The sequence below is a fragment of the Chiloscyllium punctatum genome, chromosome 34 (assembly GCF_047496795.1).
Source record: "Chiloscyllium punctatum isolate Juve2018m chromosome 34, sChiPun1.3, whole genome shotgun sequence".
NCBI lineage: Eukaryota > Metazoa > Chordata > Chondrichthyes > Orectolobiformes > Hemiscylliidae > Chiloscyllium > Chiloscyllium punctatum.
In genome coordinates this window covers 68,425,159-68,445,541 of record NC_092772.1, presented here as the reverse complement: position 1 = coordinate 68,445,541, position 20,383 = coordinate 68,425,159, and positions in this window count along the sequence as shown.

Here is a 20,383-nt window from a genome sequence, read left to right as displayed (position 1 = left end):
CCAGTGTCTCAACATCAATGTCAACATTCGATGGTGGAGTATATATATGGGGGATGAGGTAAATAGATTGTTTCTCCCTCAGCAGGAAGCTGCCGGTTATATCCAGTATAGTGGGATCCCCGATGGTGTCCATGGCATCTGCAGAGTATCCATGTCAATGGGGAGAGGTAGAGGAACTGAAGGAGTTTTCTCCCTCTCCATTAATGTCACAGTGTGCCCATCCCAGTACATCATGTTGGCGAATACCCACTGAACTGGCAGCAGTCATGGTCTCTTCATTCAGAAGCAGTCAGCCATTCCCATCGTCATCGGGTCTCCACGTAGAAAGGAATGAATATATCTTGGATAAACTCCATCCCCTTGATGCACGTTTCAAAACACCATTCCCACCACCAATTATGGGCGGCACGGTGGCACAGTGGTTAGCACTGCTGCCTCACAGCGCCTGAGACCCGGGTTCAATTCCCGCCTCAGGCGACTGACTGTGTGGAGTTTGCACGTTCTCCCCGTGTCTGCGTGGGTTTCCTCCGGGTGCTCCGGTTTCCTCCCACAGTCCAAAGATGTGCAGGCCAGGTGAATTGGCCATGCTAAATTGCCCATAGTGTTAGGTAAGGGGTAAATGTAGATGTAGGAGTATGGGTGGGTTACGCTTCGGCGGGGCGGTGTGGACTTGTTGGGCCGAAGGGCCTGTTTCCACACTGTAAGTAATCTAATCTAATCTAATCTAATCTAATTAACCAGATCAAAGTATTCCATGTGTACGGAGGCAATTGGGTCACTTGGAGTGTCTGGGAGCAGACGATCAGGGATGGAACAAAACCTCCCATGTCTGAACGGATCTGAGTGACCCCCCCCAGTACACCGTATCATTAAGTCCGATAATCCCTCTCCATTTCAGTAACATATTGCTTTCTATTATTCCTGTAAATGAAATGACAGGTTATATCATGTTAAATTCCACCTGCTAAACTATTATCTATTGCCTTTACATTTCTGAATCTGTTTGCAGACTCTCCACCCTCTCTTGATAATTTATTCTCTTGCTTACCACAGCGACATCACCAAACTCAGCATCTGTATATCTGTTCCGTCCACCTGATCATTAATATAGATTGTAAATAGTTGAGAACCCAGCGCTGGTCACTGTGTGACCCTACTGGTTACATTCCCTCTAACTGATTGAGACTGATTTATCCTGAGTGCCTGCTTCGTGTATGATACCCAGTCCTCCCCCATTCCTGTGAAACACTGTCGAAGGGTTGAATAAGAACAAGGAGCATCTGTGAGGAATCCAACCCCTCGATGACACTGATGTCAACACGGCCTCTGTTCCACTTTCGAAAAAAACTCCACTCCATATCTACACATTCAATTACTTTTAGAATGTTACAGACATCAATGAGATCTCCTATCATTCTTATAAACTCGAGAGTATATGCTTAAACTGCTCAATTACTCTTCATAAGGCAAACACTACAAATATGGAATCATTCTAATGAACCTCTTCTGAATTGCCTTCAATGGAAATACCTCATTCTGCAGGACACCCAAACTGTACTCCAGTTGCAGCCTCACTAATGCCTTGCGTAGCTACACCAACACTCCTTACCTTTCTACTCTATCCTTTTATAAATAAACACTGAAATTATGCTTGTATTTCTCATTACTTGCAGTACCCACAGGCAGGTTTTCTGTGATATGCAAGCAGACACCCAGATCCCTCTGCACCTAAGCACTTTGAACTTTCTCTCCATTTAGATAATAATTTGTCTTTCTATTATCCTGGCAAACATGAATAGCCCCATATTTATTCCCTTTAATATTCCTTGCTAACTTTTGGCCCATTCACGCAACCTATCCATATAGTTTTGAAATCTCTTGCATCGTCATTCCAAAGTAATTTCCCACCGATGTGAGAGTCATCTGAAAATGTGACATTGTATTTTCTATCCCATCAACCGAGTACAGTATTACCATCGATCGCAAATGGTTGAGGCATGAGTACTGAAATCAATGGTACCCCACAAATTGCATTTGCCAAAATAAAATGACACATTTATTCCATCTGACTGCATTTTGTTGGTTAACCAATCCTCCATCCAAGCGAATAAATTACTCCTAAACCCATGTTGTCTGATCTTACCACTTAGTCTTTGGAGAAGCGACACATCCAATGCCTTCAGGAAGACCTGAGATGTTCCATCTCCCACGATCCACCTTTTTTGTGACATCTTCAAATAACTCAAGCAAACACTTCAAACTTGATTGTCCTTTGTAAAACCATGTTGACTCTGACGGATTGTGGTTTAATTTTGCAAATGTCCTGAACAATGGACTCTAACAATTTGCCTTAAATTACAATGGTTTATTGTTACACTTTAGTCCCTAATGTAAACCATTATTATAAGTTCATCCCTTTCGAAAACCTTCACGTTTTCTTTGAATTCCTATTTAATGGGCACACGTTTTTAAGAGATCTGCTCCAATTACTGAGTAAGAGTCATGTGTGGCTGAATGGACTCACCATTCTGTTGGTGTACAAACTCGATGGTCTGACGTCTTTCTGGTGTTCCCATGTTGTCGTCTCCAAGGCCAGAATGATCTGCGCCCGTTGATCCTTTAGAGGATTGGGAGATTATGGAATCTTACTGTTGCTCTCTAACATTTTGATGGGCTGATGGGTCTTCTCATACTTCTCCATGGAAATATTGAACGGTCTCCTCATGTATCCGGGAGATGGTTCCGAGGGATTGATTGGTCTTATCTTGTTCCCATACAACAGACACGTGTCGAAATTACTACTTCCTTTCTCATTAAAGAAGTCTCAGATAGTTTTTATCCTTATCTAATTCCCTTGCAATAGGCTCGGTGGGTCTGAATGGCCTCCTGTTATCCCAGTGTAACAATCTCCAGTCATTGTGTGACCTCTTCCAGTTCCTATGTTACAGACTTGAGGAGGCTGAATGGACTGATCCTGTTGCTGTTTAACAGGATACTGGTGCAGCATGGCCTACTGCTACAGGGTTGAATGGCTAATTGGCCTCCTTCTGTAAATGTATATCAGGCTCCAGGGGCTGAATAGCCTCATCCTGTTTTGGTGTAACAGGGTCGAAGGCTTGATTATCCTTCTGTTGTTCCTGCATAACACACTGGAGAACGGAATGGTTCCTCCACTATCTGTGTCATTCGCTTCACTCGTTGACTACATCTGTCACCTATGTTGAAATAAGGTCACCTTATTTTTTGCAAACTCCAATGGCTACTGGATCAACCTGATCATCCTCTCGTTATAAGCGAGCACCTTCATTGCAGGAATCAGTTGAGGGAACCATCTCTGAGCTGCTTCCAATGGAACAACATCATTTCTTCACTGAAGAGATTAAATCTGTACACACTACTCCAGATGTGATCTCACTAAGACCCTGTACAGCAGCAGCAACATTTTACCAGCCTGTTGTAAGGTTCCCACCCAGGTTAGAGCTGTCTCAGCTCTCTGGGGGAATATAGAGCATTGTTGGAAAATCATTGTCCTTCTCTACTCCATCAGCATAACGGGAGATCTGGAGAAATTAAAGTTAGAGAAGATCAGAAATGATGTGGCGAGATGATCTCTACTATTAATCTCCCCAGAGCCCACGTCGCTCAGATTCCACAGAATCTAGTAAGATGGAGCAAACATTGATGGGAGTTATATCTCAAAGTGAAAGCTGCAATATAAATGCTGGACATATGATAAAACAGGAAATGAGATATACACATTTGTGGGTACTGCAGTAATAATATACTGCTTACATTATATCTAAACTGTGTTAACCCAACTGAATGCTAATGCTGGGAAAATGGATTTCATGACCGCGTGTGAGATGGTTTCCATGAATATTATGTTGAGCACTGAGCTCGAGATCAGGTTATTGAGGAATTGGTTTTGAGTGATCAGAAGAGCTAATTGAAAATTTTGCTGGAAAGGACATTTTGGGAACAGTGACCACCATGTATTGGTTTTCTTTTATGCTGTTTGAGTACACGACAGTTTTTTGTTGTATTTGAAGTAACCATTTGAAATCTGAGTCATGCAGACCATGAAGGTGTGAGGAGAAAGTGGGGATGACAGATGCTGAAGATCAGAGTCGAAGAGTGTGGTGCTGGAAAAGCACAGTCAGGCAGCATACTAAGAGCAGATAAATCGACGTTTCAGGCATAAGCCTTTCATCAGGAATGAAGCTTATGGGCCTAGGGGGCTGAGAGATAAATGACAAGAGGGTGCGGCAGGAGGGAGGTAGCTGGGATTACGATAGGTAGATGAAGGTGGGGTTGAAAGTGAAAGGTGATGAAGGGAGACAGAACGCCTCATCTACTGCATCCATTAAAGACAATGTGGTCTTCTCTTCATTGGCGAGGCAGGAGGTCAACTTGTAGATGATTTCAGCGAACATCTCTAGGACAACTACATTGAACAACTCCATCGCCTAGTGGCTGAGCACTTTAAATCCCCTTCCCACTCTGCCAAGGACATGAGAGTCCTGGGCCTGCTCCATCGCCTAACCGGAGCCACCAGAACCCTGGAGGAAGAAAACCTCATCTTCTGCCTTGGGACCCTCCAACCACAGGGGATCATAGTTGATTTCCCCATTTCCCCTAATCCCACCTTATCCTACTCCAACCTTCCAAGTCAGCACCGCCCTTTTGAATGTTCCTATGTGTCCACCTTCCTTCCTATCAATCTGGTGCACCCTCCTCTCGGACTATCACTTTCAACCCCACCTTCATCGACCTATTCGATGAAAGGAAGCAGCTTAGAAAAATGCCAAGTGTTGCAGGAAGCCAGTGGATTCAGAGAAATGTAGGGCCCAGCAAAGGATGACCAAAATCAGAAAGAGAAAAAGCATGCAAACGGAAGAAAAACATAAAGACTGCTAAAAAGCATCTATCAATGTATGAAAAAAATAAAAACAAAGTCAAATGTGGAACAGTTGCTGTGCAGACAGGATAATTTATTTCAGATTACAGAGAAATCGCAGGGAAAAGAAACAGTTCCTTTGTGTCTATCTCCATGGAAGAATGTCCAGAAATTCTCCCAGAAATACCAAGTGACCATGGGACTTGTGTAAGTAAAGTCTAAGATCATTCTTATCAGTGATGAGGTCATCTTTGAAAAGAAAGCTGAATTGAGTATTTATAAATCTGACAGACTAGATGTACTTCAAACAAGATTTTCAGAGGAAGCAGCAACAGACATGTTGATTGCATCGCGGATTTTCACTTTATTTTCCGACACATTCCCGAAATGCATTTATCCAATCTGGATAAGGCAAAGGTTAAAATTTTATCCAACAGTTTAAGGAGAGATGAATTTGGAGAATGGTAAACTACAGACCAGTTCACCTGTCATCCGCAGTCAGGTATCTCTTGGACTCGATTACAAAGCACATGCTACTAGATATTTAGAAGGTAAAAACATAACTGGGGAGTGTGAGAATGCACCGATGAATGGAAAACCAGAAGTGACAAACATTTTTTTGGAATGGTTTGAAGATGATTCTTGTGGACATAGGCAATGAACAACAAATGGATAATGTATAGTTGGATATTCATGAGCTTTTTAAAAGAACTCACACACTGAGCTCATAAGAAAAGTTAAACTGAGAGGTATTAGGAAGAACATATGCAAATGGGAAAGAAAAATTAGGTTTACATTCATTTGAATGTAATTGGAAGATAGAGGATGTCGTACACCAGTTGCATCGAGTGTTAATGAGACTACACTTCGAATATTGTGTATCGCTCGGATTCCCAATCTAAGAAAGAATATACTGACTACAGAGGAACTGCAAAAGCTATTCTCCACATTAACCCCTAAGTTGGCAAGGTTGTCTGACGGGGTAACTCAGCCTGTAATCTGAAGTTTCGAAACATGAGAGGTGATCGTAGTGAATCTTAGAAACATCGAAAGGACTGAATAACAGAGGGACATGAGGAAGTACAAGTAGGCGAGATCTGGGAGAATCCCACGATATTCTACACGGACAAGTCAAACAGAATAATCAGCAAAGAGTCAGTGTTCATTAGAAACCAAAGGGGCAATCTGCGTGTCAAGCTGCAGAACAATGATGGATTGTAACAGGAGACCTTCACATCTATTTTACTTGGGAGAAGGAGGATGCAGGTACAGAATTCAAGAAGATGGACTGGACAACTCTTGAACAGATTGATGTAAAATACGAGTAGGGATTTGAGGCTTTGTTCTGTACAAATTAGGACCAATCTCCATGTCTGAAAGAGTTGTATCACAGGCGGCTGTTGGGGTCAAGGGAGGAATGACCCTGATTGAATATTTTAATTAGAATCTGATCATAGGGGAGGTGCCAGAGAACTGGAGGACTGCGAATACGATTCCACTTCACAGTAAGGGTGGGAGAGATAGACAAGGGAACTATAGACGAGTGAGTATTAGATCACTGTTAAGGAAACTACAGGATAAAATAGGGAAGGAGAAAATCGAATTCCAATCAGAGTCACAAGGTTTGATCAGAAATAATCATCGTGACTTTATCAGAAGGAAGTCGCATCTAATGGATTTGATTGAATTAGTTTGAGGAGGTCGATTGTTTAGTTTTGTAAGAAGGTCTCTGACAAATTTCCAGCCGGGATACTGAGAAATAATGTAAAATCTCACAATATGAAGGATACCTTGACAGGTTACAAGGAGAAATGTCTTAATGGCAGCAGGCAGAGGGTGGTGGGAGAAGGTTGTTTGTGTGACTGGAGACCAGTGTCCCCTGGTGTACCACAGGGATCAGTGCTATGTCCCTTATTGTTTGTGTTATTCATAAAAAAAGATGTGAATGTGGAGAGGGCTAGGAGGAGAGTGGGGTAGGTGTGATAAGTAACTGTATGTTTGATATTAAGATTGACCGGATGGTTCGCAGTGAGGAGGAAGGCCTTAAGTTACAGGAAGATGCAGATGATTGGTCAGATGGGCAAATGAATGGCAGATGGAATGTAACCCTGATAAATATGAGCTGATGCACTTTGGGAGAAGGAACCAGACAGGGGAGGACTCAATGAATGGCAGCACACTGGGAACCTCAGGGTGTGCTTCTCCACACATCCCTGAATGTGACTGGACAGGTTAATGGACTAGTTAAGAATTGGACCTTGGGTGTAGCATTTCCTAATCAGGAGTAGATTATAAGAGCAATACAGGGCTTTGGAGTACTGTATGTAGCTCTGGGAGCCACATTCCAGGAAATATGTGATTGTACTGGAGAGGGTGCAGTGGTGATTCACCAGGATGTTCCCTGGGATGGAGCATATCAGCTATGGAGATAGGCTGGATAAGCTCGGGTTGTTTTCTTTGGAGCAGAGAAAGCTGAGGGGTCAGGGATTCAGAAGGATAAGATTATGAGGGACATGGACAGGGTGGATAGACAGCAGCTGTTCCTTTTAGTCAGAGGGTCAAGAACAAATGAGCACACTTTTAAAGTGAAAAGTTTGAGGTTCAGAGAGGATTTAAATATTTTTTTCACCTTGAGGATGTGGGGTTCTGGGATTACTTCCTGAGAAGGGGGATTATCACGGGTAACCTCACAATCATTAAAAAGTATTTGGACGAGCACGTGGAAGTGTCATAACATTCCAGGCAATGGGCCTGGTGTAGGAAAGTGGGACTAATATAGATTGTGCTGTATCTCTGTTGGCACAGAGTCTGTGCTCCTGTGAGTGGATGGTGTGTAAGGTCAATTATTGAGCGGTCTAAGGCAGGAATTGATGGCTTTCTGAAGAGTATATTCACAAGGGTTAAAAGAGTGAACTGTAATAGCTGGTTAAATTATGTCAATGTGAGAAATATGAGAAAACAAGTACAGTTTCCTTACAGTTTGAAACCAGAGAATAGAGAATGGGAAACAGGGAAATGGCAGAACTATGAAGCCACTACTTCAGTTCTGTCTTCACAGAACTTTCAAACAATACAAGGAAAACCAAGTCTGGTGTGGGAAAATGATAGAGTACATTGAACATAGAACATGGCAAGTAAATGGTTGAGGAGAAATTATTGTGGCTGAAAGTGATGGTCATAGGCAACACTGACGGAGATTTATGAAATGGGAATTATGTTTGAGAAACAGAATGGGAGACAAATGAAAGAGAAACAATGGATGTAAAACATGTGGACTTTTAGAAAGATTTTGGTAAAGCTCCAAGCCCAATTTGCAAAATCAAATCTGAGTGGATTGGGGGCTAATATATGGCTATGTTTCCAGAATGGGACAGCTGGCAGGAAACGGTGAAAAGAAATAAACAGACTCGTCAAGCAACAGCCTGACATTGTCTGTAAGGTATGATTCTGTGAGTATGACCATATCGCAGACACCCCATTACCTACCCGGAATATCTCCTGTCTTATCAACAGGACGGACACAGCAGAAGTGGCGGCACAGTGGGATACAGTTAGAAGGGAATTGCTCTTGGAGTCCTCAACAGTGACTCTGTATCCCATGAAGTCTCATGGCATTACTTTGCACATGGGAAAGGAAACCTCCTGCTGATTACCATGTACCAGCCTCTCTGAACTGATGAATCAGTACTCCTCCATGCTGACCAACACTTGGAGGAAGCACTGAGGGTAGCACGGACGCAAGATCTACTCTGGGTGGGGGATTTCAATGTTCACCAACAAGAGTATCTCAGCGACAGCATTACAGCGAGCTGGCCAGGCCCCAAAGGATAGAACTGCTCGACTGGTTCTGCAGCAGGTGGGGAAAGAACCAACATGAGGAAAATACAAACTTGAACACAGCCTTACTAATCTGCCAGTTACAGAAGTATCTGTCCATGATATGATCGGTAAGAGAGACCACCACATAGTCATTGTGGAGACAAAATCACACCTTCACATTGAGAATAACCTCCACCATTTTGGGTGGTACTATCACGTTGCTAAACAGGGCAGACTTCGAACAGATCTAGCAGCTCAAATCTGGATGTCCATAAGGTGTCGTGAGTCATCAATAGCAGCCAAGTTGTACTCCTGCATAACCTCATGGCCTCCCGCATATCCCCCTCACAATTGCCATCAATCTAGAGAATCAATATTGGTTCAGTGGAGTGTGCAGGATGGCAGGAACTGCACCAGGCATACCTGATAATGGGGTGTCAGCCTGGTGAAGCCACCAATCAGGACTACTTATGCGCCAAACAGCATAAGCAGTAAGTGATAGACAGAGCTAAGTGATCCCACAAGCAAAGGAACAGGTCTAAGCTCTGCAGTTGTTCCAAATCTAGCCGAGAAACGTTGGGGACAATGAAACAATTCACTGGAGGAAGAGATTCCACAAATAACCCCTTCCTCCATGATGGAAGAGCCCAGCCCTTCAGTTTATAAGATAAGGCTGATTCATTCGCAACAATCTTCAGTCAGAAATGCGGAGTGGATGATCCATCTCAGCCCCCTCCAGTGGTCCTCAGCAATTCAGTTACCAGTCATCAACCAATTTGGTTCAGTCCACACGATATCCAGAAACGATTGGAGATACTGGATACTCCATAGGGTCCATAATCCGACAACATTCTGGCAATAGTACTGACAACTTGTGCTCATAACTTGCCACTCCCCTAGCCAAACTATTTCAATACTGTTACAACAATGGCTTTTCCTGATTACGTGGAAAATTTCCCCAAGTAATCATTGTTCCTGTATGTAAAACGTAGAACAAATCCAATCCGGCCAATTGCCATCCCATCAGTCTCCTCTCGATCATCAGTAAAGTGGTGGAAGGTCTCAGTGTTTTTAAGTAGCACTTGCTCAGCAATGCCCTGGTCAATGACGCCCAGTTTGGGCTCCACCAGGGCCACTCAGCTCCTGATCTCATTACCGTGATTCAAACATGGACAAAAGAGCTGAATTCCAGAGGTGGGGTGAGAGCGATAGCCCTTTAAATCAAGGCTGCATTCGACTATGTGTGGTATCAAGGGGCCTTAGCAACACAGGAATCAATGGGCATCAGGGGCAAACTCCCCGCTGGTTAGAATCATACCTGACACGTAGGAAGGTGGTCATGGTTGATAAAGGTCAGTCAAGTCAGCTCCAAGTCTGTAGGAGTCCCTCGAGCAGTGACCGAAAACTTCTTCAGGGCTACTTCATCAATGACCTTCCCTCCATTTTAAGGTCAGCAGTGGGGATGTTCGCCAATGATTGTACAATGTTCTGCAACATTTGTGGCTCCTCAGATACTGAAGCAGTCTATGTTCAAACACGACAAGATCTGGAGAGTATCCAGGTTGACAAGTGGCAAGTAATATTCAGGCCACACGAATGCCAGGCCATGACCATCACCAGTAAAGTACAATCTAACCTGCACCTTTGCATTCAATGGTGTTACTATCACTGAATCACCCAGTGTCAAATTCCTGGTGGGTAATCATTGCTCAGAAACTCACTGGTCTCGCCACATGAACACAGTAACTATAAGGGCAGGTCCGAAGCTAGGAATACTGCGGCGAGTAACTCACATCCTGACTTCCAAACGTCTGTCCATCATCTACAATGCATAAGTCAGAGGTGTGATAGAAGACTCCCAATTTGCCTGGATGAGTGGAGTTCCAACAACACTCGAGAAGCTTTATACCATCCAGGACAAAGCAGCCAGTTTGACTGTCCCTTCATCCACAATGCTCCACCATCAACGCTCAGCAGCAGCAGCAGTGTTTTACTATCTACATGCTGCAATAAAATGATCCACCAAAGATCCTCAGAGACCATCTTCACAACTCCCATGTCTATCTAGAAGGACAAGGGCTACAGATGTATGGGAATACCATCATCTTCAGGTTCCCTCCAAGCCAGTCACCATCCTGACTTGGAATTTTATCACCGCTCCTTCACAGTCACTGGGTCAGAATCCTGGGATTCCCTCCCTAATGGCATTTGAGGTCAACCAAGCAGGTGGACTGCAGCGTTCAACAAGGCAGCTCACCACCACCTTCTCAAGGGCAACTAGGGACGGGCAATAAATGCTGGCCCAGCCAGTGACACCCAGATTCACGAAATAAATAAATAGAAATTAACAGAGGACGGTTGCTGAGGTGTCGCAGGGATCGGTGCTTGGGGCCCAGCTGTTCACAATGCCCTTTAAACATTTGGTTACTGGAATCAGATACAATATATCCCAGCCTGCTGACAGCACTAACGGATGTGGGATTGTGGATGGGTGAGGAGGTTATAAAAAAGCACCGAGAAGACAATTGGAGTGAATGGGTAAATACGTGACAGATGGAGAAAAATGTGGATAGAGGAGACGGTGTGCTCTTTGGTGGAAACGATAAATTGGCAGCCTACCATTTGAAAGGCATTGGTTGAAACATGTTGATCTACAAAGGGACGTATGCTCCTGTTTGTTGTTTCCTTCTGCATAAACCTCTGAGGCCCCTGCAGTGCAGTGAGTTCTGTAACCAGAAGTCAATACTGGGCATGGCATTGGCACGCTGCCCAGTGTACACAGACCCACCAAGTGGGGAGCTGTAACACTGAAAAGGATCTGCATCTCCCTGTACACCAGTCGCTGAAAGTAATATTGCCGAAACAGAAAGCAGTGAGGAAGATAAATGGTGTGTGGATCTTCATTTCAGGGGATGTGAGTCCAGGAGAAAAGGTGTCTTACTGCAGCTGTACAGGGCCTTGGTGAGATATCATCTTGAACATTGTGCACTATTGTGGGGAGTTTTGGTGTCCTTACCTAATAAAGGACAAACCTGACATTGAGGGAGAGCAGTGAAGGATGACCAGACTGGTCTCTGGGATGACGGGCTTGTTATGGGAGCAGAGTATGGGAGACTGGGCAAGTATTCCATGGGGTTTAGAAAAATGAGTGGAGATCTCAGTGAGATATATAAAACTCTGACAGGGTGAGACAGATTGGAAGCAGGGATGATAATTCCCCTGGCTGGGACTTGTAAAACAAGGGGCCACAGTATTAGATACAGGCAGTCACTCTGCATTGAGATGATAATAAATGTCTGCTCTCAATGACTCGGGAACCTGGGGAATTCTCTCGCACCTGGAAACCGAGACACTGATTATAAATAAGGATTTAGAGACAGTAAAGGGATAGTGGGAGAGCAGGAGTACGGTGTGGAAATGAAGGGCCAACCATCATTATATTGAATTGGTTCGCAAACTCGATGGACCAAAGGTACTACTGCACCGCCTATTTTATAGCTTCCCAAGGTTATTCACATGAATGGATATGTATATCGTGTGGGGTAAGTGCATTGAGGAGAGTTTTTCCATGAACTAGAATGGGGAGGCTCAATGTGTTTTCCATTCCCAATGTTTCTGTGAAGTCTGTGGGAAAGCTCTGTAAATGCTGTCACAAGCTCTCAGATGTTAGGAAGGAGGTTTCTGCAGGGTCGACAGGACTGTGTACCCATTCCCTTTTCCGACATTGATGCTGAGGCTGGGTTTTCTGTCCGGTTTCATACTTTCAGACCTCGGAGTAGTTTGCTTCGAACAGATCTGTTGGTCAAGTCTGGTAGCTTTAATGAGTTAGCATCAGGTAAAGTTCACGTGATTCTGACCCTGACATCTTCACCCACCCTCGTCACTGAGCCATAGATGGTGTTGATGCCAATGACAGACTGAGGTGTTACCCTGGCAAAACGTTACAGGTTGTGTTTGAATGCAGATCTGCTTCTCCTGCTTCTGTGATCTACAGCACTACGTGAATACACAGTTTCGAGCTGCAATATCTGCAATGCAATTTTGCTGTCTGTTCCCCAATTCTCACTAAGACCCATTCACCCATCAGCCCTGCACTCAGTGACCTAACCTGGTTTCTGATGTGGAAATACTTCCATTTTCAAACTCTCATCCTGCTGAGGGTCTCTCTCCCCGGGTCTTGCTTCCAATCTGACACATTCCGCAAAAGCATTTAACTGATCTTAATTCAAATATTTAATTCACCTAAATATTTTTCATTGAGAAATACCAATCTGCTGTGTTTAAAGTGAATGTGTTTCCCCTGTTTCTTTACCTGACCATGATTAAGAGCTCTGTAGTGTCAGTAATGCCAGCCTTATGTAGTTTCAGAGCCAAAGAATTCTCTGGAGTCCCAATCATCTTCAGCACATTGTATATTTTCTCTTTTGGTTTGATGCCTTATCACTCATGGCTGCCTTGTTCTCCCTTGAGTATGTTTCAAGTTCTTTGGGTTGCATTTCTGGTATTATCTTCCGAATTTCTCCCCAGAACCTCCTCCCATTGCTGCTCCATGGTCTTTCCTGCTCAGCTCCCCTTCCAATTAACTCTGGCCAGCTACGCCCGCATGTCTTTGTAGTTACATTGCTCAATTATAACCACATTACATCTTGAAAGAGCATTACATATAAAGCGAAAGGAGGAGTTTTGGGAGACGGGACACGAAGAATAATTGGTGGATTTCTTAACTAGTTACAAAGGGAGAAGGAGAGAGAGGATAGAGATCTGGAGATCTGGAAAATGAGAAAGCTACATTATCGAAAGAAGTAGATGAACATCCCCCAATGTTTTGGCAATGACTGTGTGCTGTGGTCCTTGGTACAGTGCATGTACAACAGAGTAATATGTTCAAATGCTGAGTCTGATGCCAGAATATTTATCTCCAATAATATGACAGACACTAGCTTTGGAAAGAACCCACCAGGCCAACATATTGAAGTCCCGGTAGAAAGGGGATTAACTGAAATAAATTGGGACACCAGAATCAAGAATTTGGAGCACACATCCTGGTAAGAATGAGAGATTAGAGTTGGGAATCCCAGAAAAGGAGGGTTCGTTGAGAGGATCAAATCATGTTTTAATGTTTTATCAATTTTATACATCATATGCATCATTTTTCGTTAACTGTGTCTCTGTTGTTTATTTACAATGTGTTGCGCACATATGAAAAATGCGACTTATCTGCACACACACATTGATTAAACAGTGTATATAAAATCATTGTTCCACCATTGAAACTGTCCTGTTGTTGTGTTACGAGGATAGATTAGATTAGATTAGATTACTTAGTGTGGAAACAGGCCCTTCGGCCCAACAAGTCCACACCGCCCCGCCTCAGGCAACTGAATGTGTGGAGTTTGCACGTTCTCCCCGTGTCTGCGTGGGTTTCCTCCGGGTGCTCCGGTTTTCTCCCACAGTCCAAAGATGTGCAGGTCAGGTGAATTGACCATCCTAAATTGCCCGTAGTGTAGGTAAGGGGTAGATGTTAGGGGTATGGGTGGGTTGCGCTTCGGCGGGGCGGTGTGGACTTGTTGGGCCGAAGGGCCTGTTTCCACACTAAGTAATCTAATCTAATCTAATCTATCCTCGTAACACAATAACAGGACAGTTTCAATGGTGGAAAAATGATTTTATATACACTGTTTAATCAATGTGTGTGTGCAGATAAGTCGCATTTTTCATATGTGCACAACACATTGTAAATAAACAACAGAACACCAACTAGCCACCAAAAGACATGATCCACTATCACTACGTTCCGTACATACAGACAAAGAAGGGCACCACTTTGACTGGGACAAAGCACACACACATACTAAGACACGCAAGGACCTTCTTAGAGGAATCGTATTATAACCAGAAGTCCATCAATAAACGCATCAATTTAGATCCTGTCTACATTCTCTTGTTAAAATAACCGGAAATGACATCACCCACTTTAAGAAACCAAGACCTATAAATAGAGAGGTGGGATATCCCACCAGCACTTCAGCAGATGCTCTCACTGATGATGTCACCAAGTCATGGTGACGAAACTTCTGAAAACATACCTTCAAGCTCAGCGAGCTTACTTGCACAGATATAAATTGTTGTTTGTTGTTTATTAGTGGAATTTAGGAGTTCTCTATCGCTCACGTTTTGACAGATTATGATGTGAGGTGAGCTTTTCTAGGTGTGTGATTTTAATTAACAGAGGGGTTCGACATTGATGTCATAACAGTTTGGGGCCTTGCCGTGTGGCACTTGGACCGATCTGAACAGATTTGAGATACAACAGGTCGCAGCAAATTCCAACTCATTGCAATTAGTGACTTTGATCTTCAAATAAAACCAGTGGGAAAATTCGTTTAATTTTGTTACTTGTGGTTGGTTAAATGAAAAGTGAGGGAAATGGCTGTTCACATTACTAAAGAGGTTCCCAAATTTTCCAAGGAAGTTTAGAAAGACAGAAGGAGGACATTTGTTAGAATTAGCAAATAGGTTGGAATTGGGTTCAACCAGGGAGAAAAGGGAAGCTGAAATTGTAATGGAGTTGGTTAAGCACTTTGATGTATCAGAGAAACAGGCAACTGCAGTAGAGTTATAAAAACTTAAATTGCAAATGTGGCAACTGGAGTTAGAAGATAAATAAAGGGATGGAAACAGAGAGAGACGAAAGAGAAAGAGAGGAAAAAGAAAGAGAGAGGGGATTTGAAATTCAGAAGTTGGGAATTAGACAAGAAATTTAAATTAACAGGATGGAGATGAAGGGAGAACGTAGGGATGTATACAACTAGGTTAGTAACTTGCCATATTTCGTTGAGAAAATTGTCAAACCCTTTTTCATTTCATTTGAAAAAATGGCTAGGCAGATGACGTGTCCAGTGAACTTGTGGGTAATGCTAGTTCAGACTAAGCTGGTGGGCACAGCTGGTGAGGTATGTGCAGCGCTGTCAGATGAGGGATCAAGAGATTATCAAGATGTTAAATTGGTTATTTTGATTGGTTATGAATTGGTACTAGAAGCATATAGACAGAAGTTCAGAAAAATAGAGACGGAACCAGGTCAGACTTATATTGAGTTTGAAAGAATTAACAACAGTCATTTTGACAAGTGGGTGCTGGCCTTAAAAATGGATAAGACCTGTGAGGCCTGAAGGGAGATTAATCTGCTGGAGAAGTTAAAAGACTCACTTCCAGAGATAGTAAAAATTCATGTGAATGAATAGAAAGTTCAAGAAGTGAGCAGCGCGGCAGAAATGGCAGGTAAATATGCATTGTGCAATGTGATGAAATTTAGCTTCTGGCAGGAATTTCATCCCGTGAGGGATAGTAATTGGGAGAAGGGACGATCACACATTACAAAGCGAACAGTAGTTCACAATATTTTACCACAGGTGAAGAAAGAAGCCCAAGGGGGTTGAAAGGTGGTGAAAGGCCTCAGGTGCTCTCACTATAAGGGAGTGGAACACATAAAATTACAGTGCTGGTGGTTTAGGAAGGGCACAGTGGAAAAGTTGTTTTCACTGCAGTAAACTGGGACACACCGTGCTGGGCGTTAAAGGAAGACACTTTGGGGAAAGATGTGGTAGAAGAGGCTCAGCCCAGTGGCAGTAGTGAAACTGGTAAAGGAGACCCCAAGTGGAGCCGAGGAGCTGCAGGAAATTGCACAGCCTAGGCAAGGGCTGGGTATGGAGGTAGTGCCTGATCTCTCAAAAGAATTCACCTCTGTGGATAAAGTTTACTCAGAAAGAACAGGGGGAGAACGACAAGAAGTTATAATTTTGTGAGATATGGGATCTGCTCAGTCTGTAATAGTTGAGAAGTGAGACGCTGGAAAAGCACAACAGATCAGGCAACATCCGAACAGCAGGACAATCGAATATCAGGCACAAACCCATCGTCAGGAACATGGTGGGGGGACAAGGGGGCTGAAAGATAAATACGAGGGTAGTAGCTGAGCTGGTGGAAGGGTCATTGGGAAGGCAATAAGATGATGTAGGTGGGAGTGATAGTGATATGTCGGAGGATAGGGTGAAGTCGATAGGTGGAAAGGAAGAGGTCTAGTTAGGGCGGTTCAAGAGGGCAGTGCTAGGTTGTACGGTTTGGATCTGGGAGAGGTTGGTGGAGGGGAGATTTGAAATTTGGTGAAGTCAACATTGATGCGGAACAGTTTGAGGGTTCCAGCTGTCCTACCACTGATAGGAGTCCTATCACCCTCCTCACCGACCTATCACCATCACACCCCACTTGCATCTACCTATCGCCTTCCAAGCTCCCTTCCACCCAGCTCCATCCCCACCCTCCCATTTATTTCTCAACCTCCTTCCCCCTCCCTTACCTCCCATTTTCCTGATGAAGGATTTATGCCTGAAACGTCAACGCCCCTGCCCCTCGGATGCTGCCGACGTGCTGTGCTTTTCCAGCCCCACACTTTTCAACTCTCATCTCCAGCATCTGCAGCCCTCACTCTCTCACCCTCTAATAGGAAGAGATGAAAGGTTTTTCACTCTTTCTGGCATGTTCATCAAGAGTGTGTTAATTTGTGGAATGGGGACATAAATTAAGCATTCCCTTGTGTAACATCAGGATGGAATGCCAAATCAAGATTAGGGAAGTAACAGTGACAGTGAGTAACAGAGTGTCAGGTCCAGGAATACAGTTTGTTCTTGGGAACGATTTAGCAGGAGGTGAGGAGGGATAGGCACTCCTTGTGGTGGAGAAGCCAAAGGAAGACTAGGGAATTGGTGAGTTAAAAGAAAATTACCCAGGAATTTTTCCAGACTGTGTAGTTCCAAGATCCCACTGTCATAAGTTACAGCAGGAAGTAAAACCGAACGAAAAAGACAAATGGGTTGATGCTCAGTGAACTGACCCCCTGTTTGATGTAACGGTGCAGGATAAACCTGAACAGGCAGAGGATCAGGCAGAGGGGTTTAGTCCAGAAAGGCTAATGGACTTACAACAGAAATATACACACACATTCACACACACATACACATGCACACACACAGAAAAGGAATCAGAATATATTGTTGAACGTTATTAACTTAAAGATACAATCATAAAATTAAAATGGAGACCCCGATAGGTTACTGCAGAAGGGAAATGGTCCGACGTGCACCAGATTGTGTTAGCACTAACGTACAGTGTTATGGGTAGCTCATAAACTAACTGCAGGCGGTCACTTAGGTGTATAGAAGACTCAGGCTAAGGTACAGAAGCATTTCCACTGTCCTGGAATGCACAAGGACGCTGTTAATTTTTGTTGTACGTGACATACATCCCAAATGGTAGGTAAGTAACAGGCAGTAACAAAACCAGCACTTTTCTTGCCAATTCCTGCATTCGAAGAACTTGCATGTGTGTTATGATAAATTGTGTTGCTCCCCTTTCTAAAGTAAAAGTGGAAACCAATATTTGCTTACTTTCTTGGATGTGTCTACCAGATTTCCAGAGGCAATTCCATTATTGGAGTGCCAAGGCAAAAAGGGAGGTGGCGGAGTTGGTAGCTTTCTTTACACGCTGTGGGCTGCCCAGAGAGATTCAGTCGGACCAAGGGTCTCATTTTACCGCTCAGCTGTTTAAGGAAGTCATGGATGGCTTAGGCATACAACACTTCAAATCAAGTGCGTCCCATCCTGAATCCCAGGGAGCCTTGTAAAGTTAGCATCAGATGCTGAAGACTATGTTAACAGCTACTGTCAGGGTTGGCCAAATGATTGTGATAAAGGTGTCCCATTGAAGTGTTTGTCATTAGTAATGTCCCAAATAAATCTACTCACTTTACTTCCTTTGAGTTAATATTCGTACATGAAGTGAGAGCTCCTCTGAAATTAATTAAATATAAATTGACAGGACCGAAGTCGGAAATCTCACACCTGGATTCTGTGTGTGAGGTGAAGGAGAGAGTAGATGGAGTAGGTGAGTTTGCTAAACAGTATCTGAAGAGCACAGCATAGAGTGAAGGAGGTGGCAGATACAAACTCTGAAACTTTGAAGATTTCCCGTGGGGATGACGTATTAGTATTGTCACCAGTGGTAAGAAATCCCTTCAAAGCCAGGTTTAGTGGCCCCTTTCAAATAAAAAAAAATGTGGAGTCAGTTTAACTACCCAGTAAAGATACCAGAGATGACAAAATAACCTTTATCGAGTATTTCATATGGATGAATAATGCACAAGCCACATTTAAGACTCAGAAACAGAGTTGTGGCCATATGAACAAATTTTGCAGCTTATCTTTATGATGTAGTGATCTTTAGCAAGTGATTGAAAGCTCACATGTTACAGTTGACCGATAATGTTGAATGATTACAAGAAGCAAACTCAGTAATAAACTTAAAGAAAACAGAATTCACGAAAGCAGTGGTAACATTCTTGGGATATTGCATTGGACATGGAAGGTTGACCCCATGGAACACAAATACGAAGGGCTTTGAGGAAATTCCATGACCATCCTCGAAGAAAGAGGTGCTTCGATTTTTGGAACTGAATGGATTCTATCGGAAGTTTGTCCCAAACTTCAGCAGCGTATTGGCACCTCTAATGGACTTATTAAAGAAGAACATTGAATTGTGGTGGATAGAACAATTCCAGGAGGCATTTGAGAATTTTAAAGCAGGATTAATCACCACATCAGTTTTAGCTACACCAAATATTCTGAAACCCTTTGAAAATTGTGTTTGATGCTTGGGATATAGGGGTCGGAGATGTATTGATACAGAAAGAGGATGACGGAATTGTATGGCTAATTGGCTACTTGTTGAAAAAACTCAATATCCACCAGAAAAAAAAATACAAAATCTTCATTATTGAAAAAGAATGATTAATTTTCATACTGGCCTGACAATATTTTAATGTTTATATGACAAACAAATTGTCGGAGATGGTTGTGGACAACAACAAATCTCTCACATTTTTTGAAATATTTAAAGACCAGAATATGAGACTATTTAATTGGAGTCTTACCTTACCGACTTGAAACTCACAAACTGTACAGGCTGTGGCCCCTACAATGTGATAGCAGATGGGTTTTCGCGGATTTAAAGGAAAGCAGTGTAGATAAGATTAGACTTATTCCAGTGTTGTATTGGTGTGCAGAATTAATATGAATGATTTAACTGAGATTACTACTTTTGTATTTCATATAATTGGGATTAAGAATTAGAGGAAAACGAATGATGCCATCTTTTCATTCTGCTGGTTCATTTTATTTTCTGAAGCAGGAAGATGTTATGAAGCCAAAAGCATGTATGGGCACTTTAAGACAGATCGGGTTTTGTTGAATAGAAATTAAAGCCACAGATGCCAGCTAAAGCTCACACTGTTCCACATGTCACCATTAGCTGAGAAATGGATACCTGAGTTTTGGTTGCTATTTTGACAGCCATCCAAATGCAACCAAAGAGTTTAAATAACGCTCAGGATACCAGAAATCAACAGAATTTGAATATTATTGTTTGGGCACCTGGACAGCAATCAAATTATGAGAATTATTATTTCATGGCGAGTATATAAATCCAGCATTTTGAACACTGGAGGGAGAGCTGCTGCCATCCAACAATAGAGCAACTGCTGTAGAGCAGGAGTGCTAAGTGACCATCTCAAACACTCTCTATCAAAGACACATTTTCATGTAAACCTACTTGCAG